The 22,861-nt window shown below is 41.0% G+C and overlaps 1 long non-coding RNA gene across 1 annotated transcript in view; it reads right to left on the reverse strand.

Annotated features, from left to right (window-relative positions):
* Positions 1–2,148: 2,148 nt before the first annotated feature.
* 4930401C15Rik (RIKEN cDNA 4930401C15 gene) overlaps positions 2,149–22,861 on the reverse strand; it is a 58,124-nt gene continuing 37,411 nt past the window's right edge. Inside the window, exons 3-5 of the long non-coding RNA NR_045349.1 lie at positions 11,536–11,687; positions 8,269–8,472; positions 2,149–2,541 (exon numbers count right to left, since the gene is read on the reverse strand). This is a non-coding gene — a long non-coding RNA (RIKEN cDNA 4930401C15 gene). The remainder of the gene's footprint in view (positions 2,542–8,268; positions 8,473–11,535; positions 11,688–22,861) is intronic.

The raw sequence follows: 22,861 nt of genomic DNA on the forward strand, positions 1-22,861 counted from the left end.
CAAAAAGGTTTTAAAAAAATTGTTGTATCTGATTCCATCTGGGGTCATGTGAATTCAATGCCCTGCTACAGTGTACTTAAGTCTCACATTCCAGGGAGAAGTCATCTCAAAAGCTGGATCTAGCTCTATGTCATCTATATTTCTATACGTCTATCTCTATACATCATGCTAGAGCAGCACAGGTGTATGCTCAACTAAATATGACGTTCATCCTCCTCTTTGGCTAATGGCGTTGGTTCTTCCAGCACCATTGCTTTGGCATCCCTCATCCCTGCCATGCCCCTCCCCATCTCACCCCCCACCCCTGCCATGCCCCTCCCCACCTCACCCCCCACCCCTGCCATGCCTCTCCCCACCTCACCCCCCACCTCTGCCATGCCCCTCCCCACCTCACCCCCACCCCTGCCATGCCTCTCCCCATCTACCCTACTACTTTCTTGTCCTCAGCACACGTAGTAGGCACTCATCTAGTATTTGTTAAAAAAAACAGAATTAACTAACGTTCTTTAGCTTGGTGTCTTTCTTCAGCCCACTATTCTCTCTCTAAATCACCATCAATTGCCTCTTAACTGTGGAGCCTTCACTCAGGCAAAGTCCTTTTTGCTACTCAGGAAGGGCAGGAATTTGTTGCTGTCCCTGTCTATCATTCCTACGAGGTCTGCACTCATCACACCAACCTTTACTTTCATTTTCCTCAGGAGGCTGTGAGCTACTTGGGGTCAAAAGTCAGGGTTGGATTGTCACTGGATATCTTATAATTAAGCAGCATGCCTGACACACTGCCAAGTGTGCCAAGGAAGTTATTAACTCACAACAGTACAAATGCAAAGGACAGTGTGATGTTCTTGGTAGCTGGTCAGCTCATCCCCTTCCCAGCAGATTCATTTGCTCAGGAAAACTAATGGCTGTGAAGACTTTCTTGGTGAATATGGACTAAAGCTGGGTGCCGCACAGCATTCAAGGATGTTTTCATTATGTTTTGTGAGTCGTCCTTTTCGTTCCTATAACAATGTGCTGAACCTGTAAATGCCCACAACAGTGAGCTCACGCCTTCTCCAAGGAAGAGAACACCGCTGGGTTCCTGACTCTCCCGACTCTCGTGCCAACCGGGAAAAGACATTTCCTAATTGGATTGCTCTAGAGTTTCTTTTAAGAACTTCCTCTGATGTGACTTTTTGCTACCAAAGCCTTTGAAAAGTCACTAATAACCCTAAACTTAGATTCTATTACAGTGCAGGACAAACATGTGCTACAGATTCCACTAATCAGAGCCTGCCCCAAGCTTTAATGGGAAGAAGACAGTCCTATGCTTTTAATGGAAGGAAAACATGGCAGCTGGTGAGCACAGGTGGGAAGCAGGGGTTCATCAGGACGAGGTTCAGCATCGACACACAGGTCTTCTGGGTCCAACAGGTGTGGCTGCGCCATGCTGGATCCCGAGGTATTCTTGTCTATTTTGAATTCTTATCCTTTCACCTTTTCTTCGTGGCCTTGTATCACTTAATACAATTGATTCTTGTTTCAAGTAGGCTGGGCAGAAGTTAGTATTTGCAACTAACATTCTTATTCAACACTCATAACGATCCCATTATTTAAATCATAATTTCCAGAGAAATGTTATTTTCTAATTATTCCCAAGAAAGGTCCCAGTCATGGTATTTAAAACATTATTTCTTATATGACCTTGCCCATTTCATTAAATTCTGTTGCTTTTTTAAACTCAGAGTAGTAATAGGACTTTTAAAAAACCTTTTCTTCTTCTTCTTTCCCCCTTTTCTTCCTCTTCCTCCTTCTTTTAAATTGAGTTATGGTGTTCCACTGAAAACTCTCTCTCAGCTCACTACTGAAGTCAATTTCTATTATGTGAATTGACCCATGCTTATCTAGGAACTGAAGATATTTGCTTGCCTGGTCCTATCCAGCACCCATATTTCTAGCCTGTTGTTACTCACAGTCCGTTGGCAAGACAGTTTGCTTTCCACAGCTGAACCAATCTCCCTGACTCCCATTCTACATTCTTACCAAGCCAGCTGGTCCCGTCTTCCTCTCTGCCAAGTCAAATCAAACCATCCTGTTAAATCATGTGTAACTAGTAAACTATCTATTGCATGTACATAGAGTACAATATACGCACAACAGGTTTGTATAATATTCCACATACTTAATTCAAGAACTGTCCCATCAAACACTCTGATTTCTCAACTGATCCGTTTTAACACTGCTTATGGAAAGCCATTCCTTGTAACACACAGCATTCAGAAGCCACTGCTTCCTGGTTTGTCTTCCTGTTTATCAGAAACATGCTTTTCAGGGAGTATCCTGCACAGTCCTCACAACAGGACTTGAAGATGAGGAAAATCACACAGAGAAAAGTTAACTGTGGCTTTTGTTTCCTTTGGGTCAAAGTCACACAGCCTGGAAATGGCCACACCAGTGTCTAAACTCAGGCAACCTCCTGCCAGGGCTGCACTCCTTCAGCTGCCGGACACTCCCGAAGGCAGAGGTATCTTCAGACATTCCTTCATATTGCTTCCCTGCCTCCTGCAAAGAGACATGATAAAAAGAGTGATACTCTTATCACAATGCACACAAATGAGACTGCAATGCAGTGAGGCCCAGAGGCTTGGTCAGCTGGGAGCTTGGAGCCAATGGGCTCACTGACAGCGACACCAGTTTCCACAGACTAAGTATGGAGCAGGAAGGACCACGCTTTGGCAGGAACAACACAAGACACACACTGGTTCTAGACATCTTTTGCCACTTTCTGTCCTGCTTATCAATGGATAGCACAGGTGACAGGTTCCTGTCTTCTGCTTCTGCTTCAAAGCAAAGCTTTTATCTTTGTTTTTTAAACACACACACACACACACACACACACACACACACACACACACACTATTTTTATTCTGTGTGCCCAGGTTTTGGCTGTATATGTGTCTGTGTAAGGGCATCATCAGACCTTGGAGTTACAGAGTTTTGAGCTACCATGTGGGTGCTGGGAATTGATCCCAAAACCTCTGGAAGAGCAGTCAGTGCTCTTAACCACGGATCCAAGGATTTATAACGTTGGTTGCGAGTATCCCTCAGAGAAGGCCTCCTGGGACTCAGAGCTCAGCATGAGGGTTTGAGTTCTGACTCCACTGCTGTCAGGAGACTTCAGCAAGGCCCTCAGTCTTAGCTTCCTGGTCTGTGAAATAAAGGGTGCTTCAGTAGCACAGCGGCTACAATCAAAAGAGGAAATGCAAAGTTTTGGATGTTTTAGGTGAAGGGATAATTATTGCTCTGTTGCAAGCATAAGAACAATTTTAACATTCATGATCATGTAGTTGAGAGCCCACTCCCTTAGCAGAAGAGGGAGTGAGTTTCCATCTCTTTACCAGAGAAGAGCAAATGCATCAAGACACACTGTCATCACAAAGCTGAGATGTGTCATAGACAACTCTGGCATTTTAGAAAACATGGAGATAGCAGCTGCCGTACAGGGGGATTTTGAGTTGAAATCTGAATGTGAGACTTTATTTGCAGACATTGGTAACATATATGGGAGCCTATTCTTTGGGTCATTTGGACCCAACCAGATGCTCTTTAGTACAGGAAACCTGCTTTCAAATTGCAATTACAAACTCCAACAGACTGAATCACACAATTATATTAATATTCTCTAAAAAGGGTCTCAGTGCTTTTGTGTAGTTTTTTTTTTAAAGGTTATTTTCTCAAGGAGCCTTCTCCATTTGATAATGCAAAGGAATACGGAAACTAACTCAATAGGAAACGTTTGCTTTAAAATAAAAAAAATTTCAAAGTTGAAAAATGAAGCCACAGCCCGCCCCATATTTTTGGTGCTATTTTAGTTTTGGTGTGGGAATAAACAACTCTTCTTAGGAAGTTAGGATGGAATGGCTTTACTTTCAATTTCAATTCAAAACAACGCCCTCACATTAGTGAGACTTTGCAGTTTATACTGGCCTTTCCCTCTTAGTGCCCAGATGCCCATTAAGTCTTTCTTCGGCAAGATCAGAGTCCACCAGCATCAGTAGCGTCACACCACACTTACTCAAGGCACAGGCTTCAAATGAGGGACCCAAGGGGGCTTACTCTGTCTTAATAATGTTAGTTCCTGTTTCTATGGAAACTATCTGTCCTGTTTTGCTATTTGCATAAGATACCTTTAAATATATTAAAATAGATTCAAAGAGTTGAAACTAATAGTCACATTCTGCTTTGAGGATAACACTACACCAAGATTCTCACAGATGATTTAATAAACCAAAATATGTTATTTGAAGTTGTGCTGATGTAAGACAGCAACTGTAACTGGAGACTCAGCTTTTGAATTCCTGCATGCTTCTAAAATGCCAATGTCAGGATTCAAAGAGGGAAACAATTGCTTAAAAATCATTTAAGACAAATATAATAATGCATGCAAAAAATAAATATGTGTTTGAGTAAATACATTAAAACAAAAAGTCGCTAATGAAGAAAAATGCATAATAGTCGGTATGCATAATTTATATTTTAAATAGAGTTTATGTTATATAAATATATGTAACTAATAAAAATATTTTCAGTCTGACCAGTTATCAAGAAATACAGTTTACAACAATAGCAAGTGAGTATTCCGCACCGACTAGTCTAGATGAAAATGAACGATAAACATGGGTGGAAGGGTTGTAGGGAAGCAGGCATCAGAATGAGAGTGCAAAGCGTACGCATTGCTACATGTTTCTCACAAGCACACTGGCAAAGTGCATGCTAAACCTTCAGCATATGCAAGCTACTCAACCCAGAAACTTTGCTTGTAAGAGATTTACCAAAGAATTTATAAAGAACTTGTAACATCCATTATGCTAGAAAACACACAGGAAAACATTACATCAGTCGTAGTTTTGTCTTCACAGATGCATGATGGGTGTTAACAATGCTGTATGTTGTTTTGAAATTTGATTCCTCTATGTTGAAACCCTGTAGCAGAAATTGATTGGACTCTTCTGATCCATTCTACCTATTTAAGCTAGGCTGCTATTCCTAAAATCAGCTTTATGATATTAGTTACCATTTCAAAGTTGTCATTGTCATTTGGCTATATGCTAAGACCTATAGGATGATTATGTTACCTCTCAATTCATATGCTGATGTCCTGGCCACAAAGCTAATATTATTTGGAGACAGGTACTTTTGGAGGTAGCTGGGTTTAAATAAGGTCATGGTGAAGGGAGCCTGTCTTGAGGTTTGTCTCTTAGCCATGAGCCACATGGAATCTTGACAACAGAAACTGTTTATAAGCTAGAAACAGAGTCCTCATCATAAACCGAACCATCCTTCTCTTGATCTTCGATCAGCCAGCCTTCAAACCCATGGAGAGCAAATTCCGGTTGTTTAGATGACCCCATTCCAATACTGCGGTCAAACTCTCTCAACAGCTTCTCTAGGATGAGAGCTTTGGTAGATCGTCAGCTGTTCATCCCTGTGCTATGCCAAACTCTCCAGCATCCTTGGGATCTGTGCATAGCGCCTCCTGTGGTTATTCATCTCTCCATTCAGATTGCCTTTACAGACTGGAAGGGAATTCTACTTGTTTCAAAATTGTCACTTTAATGGGGTCTCCAGGATTGTCTCATTCATAATCCAACTTGCATTATAATAATGTTATGGGAGGTTGATTACAGTTATCAGAATTACCATGTTTAAATGTTCTTTGTGAACATATTTGAGTGTAAATCGCTTCTTGGTTGGCTACTCCCGCCATCTCCCCTTGCCTAGGTAGCATGGCCAAATCCAAGCAAATCAAAAAGGAGTATTTATGAAGTAAAGTCTGAATTACTAGCTTCTTTACTAGGGTTATAAACATGTTAATGAAAGACCCACAACGTGAGGGCTCCCCCACGTTCTGACTCAGGAGAGGCGACACCCCAAAATCACCCACAAGAAACGGGTCTTGCTGCAAATTGCAAGAGGATTTTTATTCAAGAGCGCTCTCGGGCCCATGGTCATACACCACGCAGGGGTAGAGGACCGTGGTGCCCCGAGTAGCTGGGTAAGGGGGTATTTAAAGGAAGAAACCGAAACTCAAGGAAGTGGGGAGGGCGTTGTTGGAAGATACCAAAGATACCAGTTAAGAGTCACAAGGAAGTGTAAAGTTACAAGAGTCACAAGGAATACCTGGTAATTGTTAACTCTCAAGATAGCTTCTAAGAGCCCCTAACAATAGCACATTTGCATTGCAGGTTCTGGGTGACTTTCTTTGAATGAGCACTCTTTGAACCCAGGAAGCGGGTGGGTGGAGGAAAGTCGCTATGTGTTTTATGATTAGCATACCTTTACAAAGGCCACATTCCCAAGCCTGGGCCTAAAGGCCTAGAATTCTGTTTTTACGTTGTTATACTTTCATTAACACACACTTAACTATGTGTTCAAATAAAATGCTTTTATAAAATAATTGAGTAAATCAGGCTTGTTATTAGTATCCATTTTCTTAAAATATGTTACATAAGAATGTTGCACATAATTCTGAAACTTTCTAGGTAAAAATTAAGACTCAAACCTGCATATTTAGTGACAGTGTCTTTAAAGATATGTAAAAGAAGGCTAGGAATGCAGCTCATGGTACTCAGAGCACTTGTCTAGTGCAGTGGTCAGTACCGAGTGTCTGCTCTACAGGATTTGGAATCATTTACAAGGATTTTTTTCCTGATTAGGTCAACTGAGGTGGGAAGACCCATTAGAAACATGAGCTGCCCCATTCCATGTGCTGGGCTCCTGGACTCTGCAAAAGGACAAAGCTCGCTCTCTCTCTCTCTCTCTCTCTCTCTCTCTCTCTCTCTCTCTCTCTCTCTCTCTCTCTCTCTCTCCTCCCTCTGCCTCATCAGTGCGTCTGTGTCCTTCCCCACCCCCACCCCCCTCTGCAGGTGGTACGGCTTTTATCAGGGATAAGTCAGAGCTGTTACAAATGTTGCTGATGAATCTGGTGTGCATGGAGCCCTGTGTTTGATCCCCAGCTTCACAAAAATGGTCTATGTGCAGTTAAAGCCAGTCAGATAGAATGGAATTCCCTCCTAGGGAGGAATACACAGGCTACTTAGATAAATACCTATGTAAGAAAGCTGGGATCTTCAATATCTTGATAATGCATCTTATCTGTGGAGTTCCTTCTTTCCCCCAGCTTAGTTTTGAAGAGCCCCTGCTTAAACTTTAGGGCCCACCTGAGCCTACATATCCCAGAACAATTTCCAGTGGCACTTTTGAGAACTGCTACATGAAAAGCCAGCTTCTATTTCCTTCTATGTCTAATTTTCTGTGAATCTTGATTTTCTGTCAGTTATCATTTCAGCCTGAGCTACAGAAAGGGCTTGGTTCTTAACTCATTTCACCCAAAAATGATTACATTAGTGTGAAATTATTGGCTTGGCATTACAGCAAAGGTGTGGAAGTATATGTATGTATATGTATATACATATATATATATATATATACACATATTATATACATATAGGTAAATATGTGCACCTGTATGTATATATTTTCACACCTTTACCATAATGTCAAGCCAATAATTTTATACTGTATTCATATGTACATATACACACACACATATATATGCAAACTTTAGAGAGTTAAATAGAAATAAATAGGCCAATAACCCTTATCAAACAATTTACTATATATATATATATATATATATATATATATATATATATATGTATGTGTGTATAACATACATGTATCATATATATATATAATAACTTACTACTATATATATGTGTTGCTATTGACCTATTATTTCTACATAGCTCTCTAGAGTTTACATTTTTATTTCTTGAACCTGTCTATGGCTTCCAGTCAGACACACACATCAGTGGCTCAGCAGGACAGGACTTAGTGATTTGTTGCAGTGAGGTAAGAACATACACTGAGGGCAAGTGTTGGTGGCTCAGTAAAATAGTATTCGAGTGTGTTAGGATGTGAGTTTGTGCTGGAACAGTTCAGGGAAGTGGAGCTCCCCCTGGACTGGGCCCTGTGAGGATGTGGATTCTGCCACTTGGGGTCTTTAATAACCCTATGTGGATGGTAGAGGCATGAAATCACCCTGCATGTATAACTGGCAGGGAAGCAGAACTCCCCTCAGCCAGGAGAAGGCAGGTTCAGGGATTTTGGTGGTTTCAGCAGACTTGTTGTTTTGTTCAAGTTCAGACATGGCATAGAATTGGTCTAAATTTGTCAGGATCCATCCATGTCCCAGTGTTAGCAGGTGCAAGTGGTCTGTGAAGTTACCTTCAGTCGAATGCTGTAACCCCTGGATGTGCCTGTAGGCTCGATCCTGGTGGATGGACCTCGCTATTTCTCTTAGCATCCTCAGCCAGATGTAAGAGTCCTTCAGGACCACCACCTTGCTTCGTGGGTATCAGCAAGCACTACCAGATGCTGGGTTTTCCGTTCTCTCTGCTCAGCTTGCCCTTGAGGGTGTTTTTTTTTCTTCTAAATAAACAAACATAATATTAAAAGACACAAGTCTAATTTTAAACTTGCTTAAGAAATAATTATCCATTAGTGAAGAATGTTCCCTCAGTTCCAAATATACTATTTTTTGGTTGTCTCAATTAGCATAATTTATCAACACTAAAAATAATTTCTGAAACAAAAATCTGCTGAAAATAGAAGTAAACAGAGTGCACTTCCTCCTCATTTTAGAAATCAACCTCTCTTTGTTTCGTGACCAAACCTTTAAACAGCTATAATGAAACACTGCCACTGATTTGAATTCGAAATCATTTTCTGATTACTGCCCATTAACCATTTGAAGCTCCCACCAGGGAAAGCACAGTGCAGACATGGTAAGTATTTCCCCAATACCAGTTTGCAAATGTGGCATGTTTGTACGATTAGCCTTGGAAAGATTTATTATACAACCCTCAAACCACCTTGGTTATGACAGTGACCATTGCTTATTCCATGTGCGTTTGAACCTCATTGTGAAGAGAGGTCACCAGAAAATGGGGACTTTTGTTGTCAGGAAGATGACTCAAGGTTTTGATGACAAAGGTCTTTCGTTCTCCAACAATTATCAGTCAAAACTCTGAGTTTTAAATCTGAGCTAGGGTTGGTGCTGCACGCTGGATGTCAGTGGAGTTGAGAATCGAGCACAGAAGAGTAACCTCATGACAGAGCAGAGAAAATGAACGTGGGTCGCATACACAGATTCATGGCTGTCTTATTTATTGTATACAGGAGTCCTCTGGATGGAGGGAACTTATTTCCATGAAAGCATGGGATAGTTGTACCCGAAATAAACCACACTTCAAGAAGAGACACTCTGCATCTAACGAGATGATCATGTGGTTTTTGTCTTTGAGTTTGTTTATATAATGGATTACATTGATGGATTTTCATATATTAAACCATCCCTGCATCCCTGGAATAAAACTTACTTGGTCAGGATGGATGATTGCTTTAATGTGTTCTTGGATTCAGTTAGCGAGAATTTTATTGAGTATTCTTGCATCGATATTCATAAGGGAAATTGATCTGAAGTTCTCTATCTTTGTTGGATCTTTCTGTGGTTTAGGTATCAGAGTAATTGTGGCTTCATAGAATGAGTTGGGTAGAGTTCCCTCTACTTCTATTTTGTGGAATAGTTTGTGCAGAACTGGAATTAGATCTTCTTTGCAGGTCTGGTAGAGCTCTGCATTAAACCCATCTGGTCCTGGGCTTTTTTTGGCTGGGAGTCTATTAATGACTGCTTCTATTTCTTTAGGGGATATGGGACTGTTTAGATCATTAACTTGATCCTGATTTAACTTTGGTACCTGGTATCTGTCTAGAAATTTGTTCATTTCGTCCAGGTTTTCTAGTTTTGTTGAGTATAGCCTTTTGTAGAAGGATCTGATGGTGTTTTGGATTTCTTCAGGATCTGTTGTTATGTCTCCCTTTTCATTTCTGATTTTGTTAATTAGAATGTTGCTCCTGTGCCCTCTAGTGAGTCTGGCTAAGGGTTTATCTATCTTGTTGATTTTCTCAAAGAACCAACTCCTCCCATAATTAGCCTCCAAACGATGACACCATTGCATACACTAGCAAGTGTTTGTTGCAAGGACCGTGATATAGCTGTCTCTTGTGAAACTAGGCCGGGGCCTAGCAAATACAGAAGTGGATGCTCACAGTCAACGATTGGATGGATCACAGGGCCCCCAATGGAGGAGCTAGAGAAAGTATCCAAGGAGCTAAAGAGATCTGCAACCCTGTAGGTGCAACATTATGAACTAACCAGTACCCCGGAGCTCTTGACTCTAGCTGCATATGTATCAAAAGATGGCCTAGTTGGCCATCACTGGAAAGAGAGGCCCATTGGACAGGCAAACTTTATATGCCCCAGTACAGGGGAACGCCAGGGTCAAAAAATGGGAATGGGTGGGTAGGGAAGTGGGGGGCGGGGGAGGGTGTGGGGGACTTTTGGGATAGCGTTGGAAATGTAATTGAGGAAAATACGTAATAAAAAAAATATTTAAAAAAAAAAAAGAAGAGATATTCCTTGGAAAGTGACTTCCATGTTGGAAAAGGGGTAGGTGAGACACACTGGGGGATGAAGGAGATGCGGATGACTGAAGAATGTGGTGGATCATAGCAGAGCATGGACTAGAAATAGGAAATGGACCCAATGTAAGAAAGGCTTCTATCTTAAGTTGGGTTCTCTCGAACCAGATGCTGAGACGATTTGTGGCCAGGTGTTTACGGTTTGTGCTTCCAAGACTAGAGCCTATAAGGAGAGGAGGGTGTTTAGCTGGAACTGCTTTCAATAAAGGCCTTTGTGTACTGTACAGACTGATGGGGGCTTCTGCCCCTCCACTCTCGGGGCCAGGACTCTGAGAGTCTACCTGAGAGACTCAGCTATAAGACCAGCAGCTCATACTCTGTTCCTCGAACTGGAAAGGGAAACTTTGGGCTGTTGCAGGTACCTTGATGTCTGCCCTGTGTATGGCCAGAGGTCAGTGACTCAGAGGGTGAATGTGCAACAAGGCAGGCAGCTGGGCTTGTGGCCAGGGGACATGGCATGGAGGCTGGGGGTTTGAAGGTTTTCTTAGGAATGAACTCTGGTGGAGAAACTGGGTAAGCTGAACCACACCGGTCTGTGTGAGGTGTCCTCTTTTAGAGCAGCTCAGTTATCTTATCAGCCACTCTCTAGGATACTCATTCCAACACTCCTGGTTGTCTTTGGAAACAGAAAACAGGCAATAGTATAAACGAATGAATGTATACGTCTGTGGCCTAGGAAAATCCTTGCCCCTTTTAAGAGTGTCCAAGTACTAATGTTTACAAAAGCTCTCTATGATTATATTATATTTCACTGACTGTTTCTCAGTCAGTACTTGAATGTAATATTCCCACCTAAGAATGACACTTCTTTAATTCCACAAACCATGTTCCTGTGTCAGGCCACCACAAGGGATGCCAGCTGCAAAGGGTTACATTCTCTTTCATATGTGACTATATTCTGTATATCTAAATCACTAAACTCACCTATAAAGTGACATTTTAAATATTTACCAGAAAGACCAAGTGGATTTAGGAAAACTGCATGCTGTCTGGGTGAATCGGATGACAGGAGTATGCACTTAGTGTTTAGATGTCCAGTCTGATCTCCACCGTGAATCACTCTGGCTCTACTTCTCCGCCCAGTATCTGATCCTGAGAAGATCCTGAGAAGCAGCGGAAATGACTCTCGGTCAGATCCTTTCACTGGAAAGATGAATCATGCTAATTCATAAAATACCACTCTGAGCTCTGGCCTGACAGTTTAATAGCTTTTTCCTTTAGTCAGTTGGTGTAAGAATCTAATTTTGAGCCTATTCATTTATCCTAAAAGGTCAATGTAATTTCCTGAGAGGCCCCGTGGTCCTGCTTCTAACACAGCACTAATGCTAGCACCAAGTTGTGAAAAGATAAAGCTCGCAGATGTCTCTCTTGCTGACTACTGAACATCTGTTCAGATCCACAGGTACAAAGTCTTCACCTGAGCGTCACGTGAGCCCTTTGTTCTTATATCACAATTAAACTATATGCCGTGTCTTCCCTGTCCTCTAGAAACTCTCTTTCATTTGGTCTGCCACACTTGCTTTGATCATGTCCCCCATCAATGCATCCAAATAGCCTACAGTTGTTCACCTGAGGCTAACCCCCAGATAGACCTCCCAGGGTACTCTTCTCATGATAACCTGTGAGGCTTCCACTCAGCCAAGTTGACATTTTTCCCTAGCTAGGACTTGCACATCTATGCACACCTGCACACCTTGTACTCTGTATTGCATCAAAAGGTCATCACCTGTCCTGAGGAAAGCCTTTCAAACGGAAAACATTATGAAGAACAATGGTACAAGAGGCAGTGTTTCCAACTGGAGGCTTGGTAGGAGGAGTGTCTAAAAGAGACTGTTGCAGTTCTTCCTAGTTCTTTCTTTTATACTGTTGAAAATAGGGTGAATCATTTCCTTGATGTGAAAAGGCTTGCTGGAATTATATGCTTCGATGAACTCTGGTATTACATTGTTTTACATTATAAGGATTAAAACACATCACCTGGTGAGACAAGACTCTGATTGTGAAAAATTATACCAGAAACAGCTAACTACAATTGCAACTACTTCAATATCGGAAAAGGAACAAAATATTCTGACTGAAGTGCTTAGAAAGAAACAGCATTTGGTTTGGGCATTGGAACAGAAAGAAGAATAGGAGATCTGAAAGGAGTCCTAAGAGGAACAGAGCCTGAAGATTCCTGGGGAGGTGTGCCCTCAGTAGCTGTGTTGGAGGATGCAGAGTTAGGGTGAGAAGTGATCCGGGATAATGAATGGTACTCGGGGGACAGGGGACTTTGATGCCATGGGAAGGATTTCCATTTTGCTCTTAACAGAGAGACCTGTTGAGAGTGTTTTGAGTGGGTCTGATTTGTAGCTTTGTTACTCAGCTGTGGGAAGGAGTATCTGAAGAAGCTCAGGCATGAAGAAAAGAGTGGGACAGAGGGTGGTCAGGGCTGCCTCACTTGGACTATAAGAAGACAAGCTTGGGAAACACTGCATTCTCGCAGTAGGGAAGTCTTACAATGGGTTGTATATGGCAGAGGGGAAAACAGTTGAAAAGATCATAAGGTTTCCTATTTCAGCACAACAACAAGCCCCAAATGGTCCCCATTGATTCCCCACTCCTTGGCTTCACCCACACTCATATGGGTCCTTCCCTAACCGAACAAGGGTTATTCTCTTTGGCCAATTGAATATGCCAGAAGCGATGATGTGCCTCCATTGACATTTTGATGAGAGCCAGAGCCTGAACTACTCAGCCAAGTTTCCCAGACTCCTAACACTCAGAAAAAAAAACTTCTAAGTTTTCAGAATTTGTTATGCAACAGCAGACACCAAATACTTTGGATGACTAGGACAATTTTGATTAACTATGAAACAAAGCAGAGGAAATGGGAACTAGTTATATCAAAGGAATGAAACTTTCTGTTTTTAGAACATACTTTGGCTGTGACAGCTTCCTGCTCCCTCCCTGCTCCTCGGGGATCTGGGGATGGACACAGACTAGGAATTCATTCACAGAGTGCAGATGGTGCTTCCAAGATGAATAATTCATCAGAATCACTTGACAAACTGGTGGCTGGATCAGACCCCCTAGTGTCCTGGTTCTGCTGGTTTGAGGATGGGTCTTGAACTAGTGTTTTAAGTATTGTTCATGATTTGGGTTCAGGAATCAGTCTTGGTACCATTAGTACAGTATGAAAGAAGGAGATGCAGAATGCTAACATGTATTATAACTAACAGTTCTGTGGGCCTCTGTGGTTTGGGTTCTGATGCTCCCCCAGATATCCATGTGTTAAAGGCCTTATCTTCTTTGGTGCAAATGGGAGGTGATGGAACCTTGGGCTGAGGCTAGTGAGAGAGGTGTGTTCTTAGAGGGGATGGCAGGGTCCTGTCATCTCTTGGTTGCTTTCGGGCAATGAAGTAAACGGTTCATTTTACCCATGTTCCATACCCTTCTCCTCTGTCACAGCCACCAGAGGCCCAAAGCAATGGGCCCATCTAACTATGGACTGGAAACTCCAAAACTGTGAGCCAAAAGAAAACTTTGCTCTTTGCAGGTTATCCTAGGGTGTTGTTGTTTTGGTTGTTTGTTTGTTTTGGGGCAGTGGTTCTCCAATTAAAGGTGGTGATTTTTGTGAGCAGCAATTAACTTATATACTTGTGCAGCTTAGTGGAAAAAGTGTAGTGCCCCAAAGTGGGGAAGAGATGTTGATCTCCAGCAACAGGGTCTGCTACCAGTCCTTGTGGGCACTCACCTCTCCTCTCAGTGGTTGTCACCAATGACAAAGTGGCCACTGAAATGATAATGGTGTTAAATTAATGTTAATAATTTGTATATTGTATTTTATTTTTAGCTGCCAGGGGAAAATTCATCCTTAACCAAGCACACCTAATTGGTTTTTTTTTTCCTTTTGGATTATAGATGTAAAATACCCAGCTATAAAAAGAAATGTTTTGCCGAGCGGTGGTGGCGCATGCCTTTAATCCCAGCACTTGGGAGGCAGAGACAGGTGGATTTCTGAGTTCAAGGCCAGCCTGGTCTACAGAGTGAGTTCCAGGACAGCCAGGGCTACACAGAGAAACCCTGTCTCGAAAAACCAAAAAAAAAAAAAAAAAAAAAGAAATGTTTTGTTATACTTGTAGGTCTGATGTTCAAGATGTGTTGTAAAATGCAAGACTTGGGTAGATTTTTAAAGAATAGGATTATTTTAACCACACTGTTCCCAAACTATAAGCTGTGGGCATCACATCTGTTGAGGGGGAAAGATGCTGGAAAAAATAGTGAATCTAGCAAATGTCCTATCAGTTTGGAAGGTATACAAGTACACACAGTAAAGATTGAACTTGCATCAGAGGGTACAGCTAGAGCGACAGTTGTGGCTTCACAGTGAACATCTTTCCCTTTAATTCTGCTCATGCCCTTTGCTCTTCACGGTGTCTATTTGAAACCTGTGAGTGGGTTTCAGGTGATTAGGAAGTATGAGTTGAAAGTAACACTAGAAGATCTTAAAGTGTCCAATTCTGCTCCCCAGGATTTGGATATTTCTTATATCACTGGGTTAAGTCTCTACAGATCTATCTTATTTGACAACCAGGAGGACAGATGACGTAAGTCCCATATCAAAACCATGCAGCACGAGGTGCCATGCACATCTCAGCAGAGAAAGCAAACAGCCTTCTAGATGGGAGTCTGTTTCTATAATGAGTAGAGATTCATGGAAATAGAGGGTTACATTTCTTTATTCTTTTGAAAGTTCTCATGTATACCTATTAAAAGCTTGATTCATATAATTAGCTAACCAGGGAAAGACAGTAAGCTGAATGTTACATTTTTCAGTGGTGTGTGTCTGAGTGCACGTGTTTGGATGTGTGTGTGGTATATGTGGTGTGTGGTGTGCATGCAGAGGGTGAATGTGAATAGTATGTATATGAAGGTTTTTTTAATTCTTTTTTAAAAATTATTATTATTTTTATTAGGTATTTTCTTCATTTACATTTCAAATGCTATCCCAAAGTCCCTTATACCCTCCCACCCACTCCCCTCCATACCAAATCCCGTTCTCGACACTGGCATTCCCCTGTACTGAGGCATATAAAGTTTGCAAGACCAATGGGCCTCTCTTTCCAATGATGGCCAACTAGGCCATCTTCTGATACATATGCAGCTAGAGACACGAGCTCCGGGGAAGTGGGGGAATTGGTTAGTTCATATTGTTGTTCCACCTATAGGGTTGCAGACCCCTTTAGCTCCTTGGGTACTTTCTCTAGCTCCTCCATTGGGGGTCCTGTGATCCATCCAATAGCTGACTGTGAGCATCCACTTCTGTGTTGGCTAGGCTACGGCATAGTCTCACAAGAGACAGCTCTATCTGGGTCCTTTCAGCAAAATCTTGCTAGTGTATGCAATGGTGTCAGCATTTGGAAGCTGATTATGGGATGGATCCCGGGATATGGCAGTCTCTACATGGTCTATCCTTTTGTCACAGCTCCAAACTTTGTCTCTGTAACTCCTTCCATGGGTGTTTTGTTCCCAATTCCAAGAAGGGGCAAAGTGTCCACACTTTAGTCTTTGTTCTTCTTGAGTTTCATGCGTTTAGCAAATTGTATCTTATATCTTGGGTATCCTAAGTTTCTGGGCTAATATCCACTTATCAGTGAGTACATATTGTGTGATTTCCTTTGTGATTGGGTTACCTCACTCAAGATGGTGCTCTCCAGGTCCATCCATTTGCCTAGGAATTTCATAAATTCATTCTTTTTAATAGCTGAGTAGTACTCCATTGTGTAAATGTACCACATTTTCTGTATCCATTCCTCTGTTGAGGGGCATCTGGGTTCTTTCCAGCTTCTGGCTATTATAAATAAGGCTGCTATGAACATAGTGGAGCATGTGTCCTTCTTACCTGTTGGAACATCTTCTGGATATATGCCCAGGAGAGGTATTGTGAGATCCTCCGGTATTACTATGTCCAATTTTCTGAGGAACTGCCAGACTGATTTCCAGAGTGGTTGTACAAGCTTGCAATCCCACCAACAATGGAGGAGTGTTCCTCTTTCTCCACATCCTCGCCAGCATCTGCTGTCATCTGAATTTTTGATCTTAGCCATTCTGACTGGTGTGAGGTGGAATCTCAGGTTTGTTTTGATTTGCATTTCCCTGATGATTAAGGATGCTGAACATTTTTTCAGGTGCTTCTCAGCCATTCGGTATTCCTCAGGGGAGAATTCTTTGTTTAGCTCTGAGCCCCATTTTTGAATGGGGCTATTTCGTTTTCCGGAGTCCACCTTCTTGAGTTTGTTATATATATTGGATATTAGTCCCTTATCTGATTTAGGATAGGTAAAGATCCTTTCCCAATCTGTTGGTGGCCTTTTTGTCTTATTGACAGTGTCTTTTGCCTTATAGAAGCTTTGCAATTTTATGAGGTCCCATTTGTCAATTCTGGATCTTACAGCACAAGCCATTGCTGTTCTATTCAGGAATGTTTCCCCTGTGCTCATATCTTCGAGGATTTTCCCCACTTTCTCCTCTATGAGTTTCACTGTCTCTGGTTTTATGTGGAGTTCCTTAATCAACTTAGATTTGACATTAGTACAAGGATATAGGAATGGATCAATTCGCATTCTTCTACATGATAACTGCCAGTTTTGCCAGCACCATTTGTTGAAAATGCTGTCTTTTTTCCACTGGATGGTTTTAGCTCCCTTGTCGAAGATCAAGTGACCATAGGTGTATGGGTTCATTTTTGGAACTTCAATTCTGTTCCATTGGCCTACTTGTCTGCCACTATACCAGTACCATGCAGTTTTTATCACAATTGCTCTGTAGTACAGCTTTAGGTCAGGCATGCCTATTCCACCAGAGGTTCTTTTATCCTAGAGAAGAGTTTTTGCTATCCTAGGTTTTTTGTTATTCCAGATAAATTTGCAGATTGCTCTTTCTAATTCCTTGAAGAATTGAGTTGGATTTTGATGGGGATTACATTGAATCTGTAGATTGCTTTTGGCAAGATAGCAATTTTTACTATATTGATCCTGCCAATCCATGAGCATGGGAGATCTTTCCATCTTCTGAGATCTTCATTAATTTCTTTCTTCAGAGACTTGAAGTTCTTATCATACAGATCTTTTACTTCCTTAGAGTCACGCTAAGGTATTTTATATTATTTGTGACTATTGACAAGGGTGTTGTTTCCCTAATTTCTTTCTCAGCCTGTTTATCCTTTGTGTACAGAAAGGCCATTGACTTGTTTGAGTTAATTTTATATCCAACTACTTCATTGAAGCTGTTTATCAGGTTTAGGAGTTCTCTGGTGGAATTTTTAGGGTCACTTATATATATACTATCATATCATCTGCAAAAAGTGATATTTTGACTTCTTCTTTTCCAATTTGTATCCCCTTGATCTCCTTTTGTTGTCGAATTGCTCTGGCTAGGACTTCAAGTACAATGTTGAATAGGTAGGGAGAAAGTGGGCAGCCTTGTCTAGTCCCTGATTTTAGTGGGATTGCTTCCAACTTCTCACCATTTACATTTATGTTGGCTAGTTGTTTGAGATAGATTGCTTTTATAATGTTTAGGTATGGGCCTTGAATTGCTGATCTTTCCAAGACTTTTATCATGAATTGGTGTTGGATCTTGTCAAATGCTTTCTCCACATCTAACCAGATGATTATGTGGTTTTTGTCTTTGAGTTTGTTTATATAATGGGTTACATTGATGCATTTCTGTATTTTAAACCATCCCTGCATCCTGGAATGAAACCTACTTGGTCAGGTTGGATCATTGTTTTGATGTGTTCTTGGATTCTGTTAGCGAGAATTTTATTGAGTATTTTTGCATCTATATTCACAAGGGAAATTGGTCTGAAATTCTCTATCTTTGTTGGGTCTTTCTGTGGTTTAGGTATCAGAGAAATTGTGGCTTCATAGAATGAATTGGGTAGAGTACTTTCTGCTTCTATTTTGTATAATAGTTTTTGAAGAACTGGAATTAGATCTTCTTTGAAGGTCTGATAGAACTCTGCACTAAACCCATCTGGTCGTGGGCTTTTTTTGGTTGGGAGACTATTAATGACTGCTTCTATTTCTTTAGGGGATATAGGACTTTTTAGACCATTAACCTGATCCTGATTTAACTTTGACCTGTTATCTGTCTAGAAATTTATCCATTTCTTCCAGGTTTTCCAGTTTTGTTGAGTATAGCCTTTTAGAAGGATCTGATGGTGTTTTGGATTTCTTCAGGATCTGTTGTTATGTCTCCCTTTTTATTTCTGATATTGTTAATTAGGATGCTGTCCCTGTGCCCTCTAGTGAGTCTGGCTAAGTGTTTATCTATCTTGTTGATTTTCCCAAAGAACCAGCTCCTCATTTGTTTGATTCTTTGAATAGTTCTTGTTTTTACTTGGTTGATTTTGCCCCTGAGTTTGATTATTTCCTGCCATCTACTCCTCTTCGATGAATTTGCTTCCTTTTGTTCTAGAGCTTTTAGGTGTGATGTCAAGGTGCTAGTGTGTGCTCCCTCTAGTTTCTTTTTGGACGCACTCAGAGCTATGAGTTTCCCTCTTAGAAATGCATTCCTTGTGTCCCATAAGTTTGGGTATGTTTTGGCTTCATTTTCATTAAACTCTAAAAAGTCTTTAGTTTCTTTTTTTATTCCTTCCTTCAGAAAGGTATCATTGAGAAGAGTGTTGTTCAGCTTCCACATGAATGTTGGCTTTCTATTATTTATGTTGTTATTGAAGATCAGCCTTAGTCTATGGTGATCTGATAGGATGCATGGGACAATTTCAATATTTTTGTATCTGTTGAGGCCTGTTTCGTAACCAATTTCATGGTCAATTTTGGAGAAGGTACCATGAGGTGCTGAGAAGAAGGTATATCCTTTTGTTTTAGGATAAAATGTTCTGTAGATATCTATTAAATCCATTTGTTTCATAACTTCTGTTATTTTCACTGTGTCCCTGTTTAGTTTCTGTTTTCATGATTTGGATGAAAGTGGTGTGTTGAAGTCTCCCACTATTATTGTGTGAGGTACAATGTGTGCTTTGAGCTTTACTAAAGTTTCTTCAATGAATGTGGCTGCCCTTGCATTTGGAGCATAGATATTCAGAATTGAGTGTTCCTCTTGGAAGATTTTAACTTTGATGTGTATGAAGTGCTCCTACTTGTCTTTTTTGATAACTTTGGGTTGAAAGTCGATTTTATTGGATATTAGAATGGCTATTCCAGCTTATTTCTTCAGACCATTTGCTTGGAAAATTGTTTTCCAGCCTTTCATTCTGAGGTAGTGTCTGTCTTTTTCCCTATGATGGGTTTCCTGTAAGCAGCAAAATGTTGGGTCCTGTTTGTGTAGCCAGTCTGTTAGTCTATGTCTTTTTATTGGGGAGTTGAGTCCATTGATATTAAGAAATGTTAAGGAAAAGTAATTGTTGCTTCCTATTATTTTTGTTGTTAATGTTGGCATTCTGTTCTTGTGGCTGTCTTCTTTTAGGTTAGTTGAAGGGTTACTTTCTTGTTTTTTTTAGGACGTGGTTTCTGTCCTTGTATTTCTTTTACTGTTATTATCTTTTGAAGGTCTGGATTCGTAGAAAGATAATGTGTGAATTTGTTTCTGTCATGGAATACTTTGGTTTCTCCATCTATGGTAATTGAAAGTTTGGCTGGGTATAGTAGCCTGGGCTGGCATTTGTGTTCTCTTAGTGTCTATGTAACATCTGTCAAGGATCTTCTGGCTTTCATAGTCTCTGGTGAAAAATCTGGTGTAATTCTGATATGCCTGCCTTTATATGTTACTTGACCTTTTCCCCTTACTCCTTTTAATATTATATCTTTATTTAGTGCATTTGTTGTTCTGATTATTATGTGTCAGGAGGAATTTCTTTTCTGGTCCAGTCTATTTGGAGTTCTATAGGCTTTTTGTATGTTCATGGGCATCTCTTTCTTTAGGTTTGGGAAGTTTTCTTCTATTATTTTGTTGAAGATATTTGCTGGCCCTTTAAGTTCAAAATCTTCATTCTCATCTACTCCTATTATCCGTAGGTTTGTTCTTCTCATTGTGTCCTGGACTCTTGGATGTTTTGAGTTAGTATCTTTCTGCATTTTGCATTTTCTTTGATTGTTGTGCCAATGTTTTCTATGGAATCTTCTGCACTTGAGATTCTCTCTTCCATCTCTTATATTCTGTTTCTGATGTTTGCATCTATGGTTCCAGATTTCTTTCCTATGGTTTCTATCTCCAGCGTTGCTTCACTTTGGGTTTTCTTTATTGTGTATACTTTCCTTTTTAGGTCTAGTATGGTTTTGTTCATTTCCATCACCTGTTTGGATGTGTTTTTCTGTTTTTCTTTAAGAACTTGTAACTCTTTAGCAGTGTTCTCCCGTATTTCTTTAAGTGAGTTATTAAAGTTCTTCTTGATGTCCTCTATCATCATCTTGAGATATGCTTTTAAATCTGGGTCTAGCTTTTCAGGTGTGTTAGGGTGCCCAGGGCTGGCTGATGTGGGAGTGCTGGGTTCTGTTGATGGTGATTGGTGTTGGTTTCTGTTAGTAAAATTATTATGTTTGCCTTTTCCCATCTGGTAATCCCTGGAGTTAGTTGTTATAGTTGTCTGTGGTTAGAGCTTGTTCCTCTCGTGATTCTGTTAGCCTCTATCAGCAGACCTGGGAGACTAGTTCTCTCCTGAGTTTCAGTGGTTAGAGCACTCTCTGCAGGCAAGCTCTCATCTTGCAGAGAAGGTACACAGATATCTGGCTTTCGGACTTGCCTCCTGGCAGAAGATGAAGGCCTGAAACAGGGCCTGTCCCAGAAGCCGCTAGCTTCTGCAGTCCACACTCTCTCCTGTTCAGACTGGACTCAGAGAGATACAAGATGACTTCCTCATGTCCTCCAGCAAAGCCCTCCTGGGTGGGGTGGACACCTCTCCTCTGGCAGGGAAGGTGTCCATATGTCTGGAGCCTGAAACAGGGTCTGCCTCAGAAGCTCTGTGACTTCTGTCTATCCCAGAAGCTGTTAGCCTCTGTAGTCCACGCTCTTACCTCACAGACTAGTCTTGGGGAGATCCGGGAACCCTATATGAAGGTTTTTAAGGATTGACTATTTTTTTTTTTTTTTTTGCATGTGCAGGACTAATTTTACATCTTCCTTAGCCACACTGAGTTAAAAGTAGGGCAAACTATGTCACCGCTAATGTTTTGATAGAGGAAGCTTATTCCCCTTAGACTCATGCACTCCAGATTCCTAGTAACTGGCTTTCTATCTTGCTGATTGAGATAGGTTTCCAACCTTGTTGCCTGGTGACCATGCTGATCTGGAATTCCTACCAGTCAGTGCCAATTTCTTGTGCCTGGATTCTGATGCCAACTTTTGCCTTCCAAATTAGACATTCATGGCCTGCTGCATTGGAATCCACATAGCACACATCTTGTTGAGGGTATAATGTTCCTTACCACTTGATTACTCACTATAGATTCACTGCCCAGGTTGGGACCTAGCTGGGTTTGAACCTATTTTAGGTCGGTGCCTGCCATTTAACTAGTGCTATCTCATTTAGACTCTTAGCTACTGATTTCTCCAGTTTAAGTCATCAGCAGCAAAGCCTTAATATATGCCTTGTGAAGACAAAGAAAAGATTGAGTTTGGGACTGTGCAGATTAGAGAGAAGCAAAGATGACAGCCCTTTCTTGAGGCGTTTCACCAGGGAAGCTGAAAACTGAGTCCATTCTGTTACTTGACTTGTTCATTAATGAAAAGAGATCTACCGGAGGCTATCACTTAAGCTCAGTGAGCCAGTTAAAATGTCTTATTTTTACAGGTATTTTATAGTAATCAGGTATCTTTCAGCTACTTCTTGATGCACATAGCCTGGTCAGAATGTCAATCAGAGTTTTGTGAACATGTACGAAAAGGAATGGCTGTCTCTATAAAATCTGCACAGGGAGACACTCTTCATAACTGTTACTTCCTCAGTTGGTTCTCTTCTGCATTATTACAGGCACAGGCTGTGCTATCCAGAATGTTTTTGGCACAAAAGGTAGATTGTATTCATCTTCCATAGTCAGGAAGAACAAGAGAGTTGCTTGATAGACTCTCGTTAAAGTAATAATATATGTGTATACAAAGAAGTCTTCCAAACCCATGGAGTGCAGGGAGCAAACCCAGCAGCCTTCAGATTTATATGAATGCATAGAAGCTTTATGACCACAGATTTAGCAAGAACTTAACACAGTTTATAAATGGAAAATAATTGGCTTATTTGAGGATGCATACAGAAATAAATAGGATAAAGCTACCTTCC

The sequence above is a fragment of the Mus musculus genome, chromosome 10, assembly GCF_000001635.26.
Source record: "Mus musculus strain C57BL/6J chromosome 10, GRCm38.p6 C57BL/6J".
Lineage (NCBI taxonomy): Eukaryota > Metazoa > Chordata > Mammalia > Rodentia > Muridae > Mus > Mus musculus.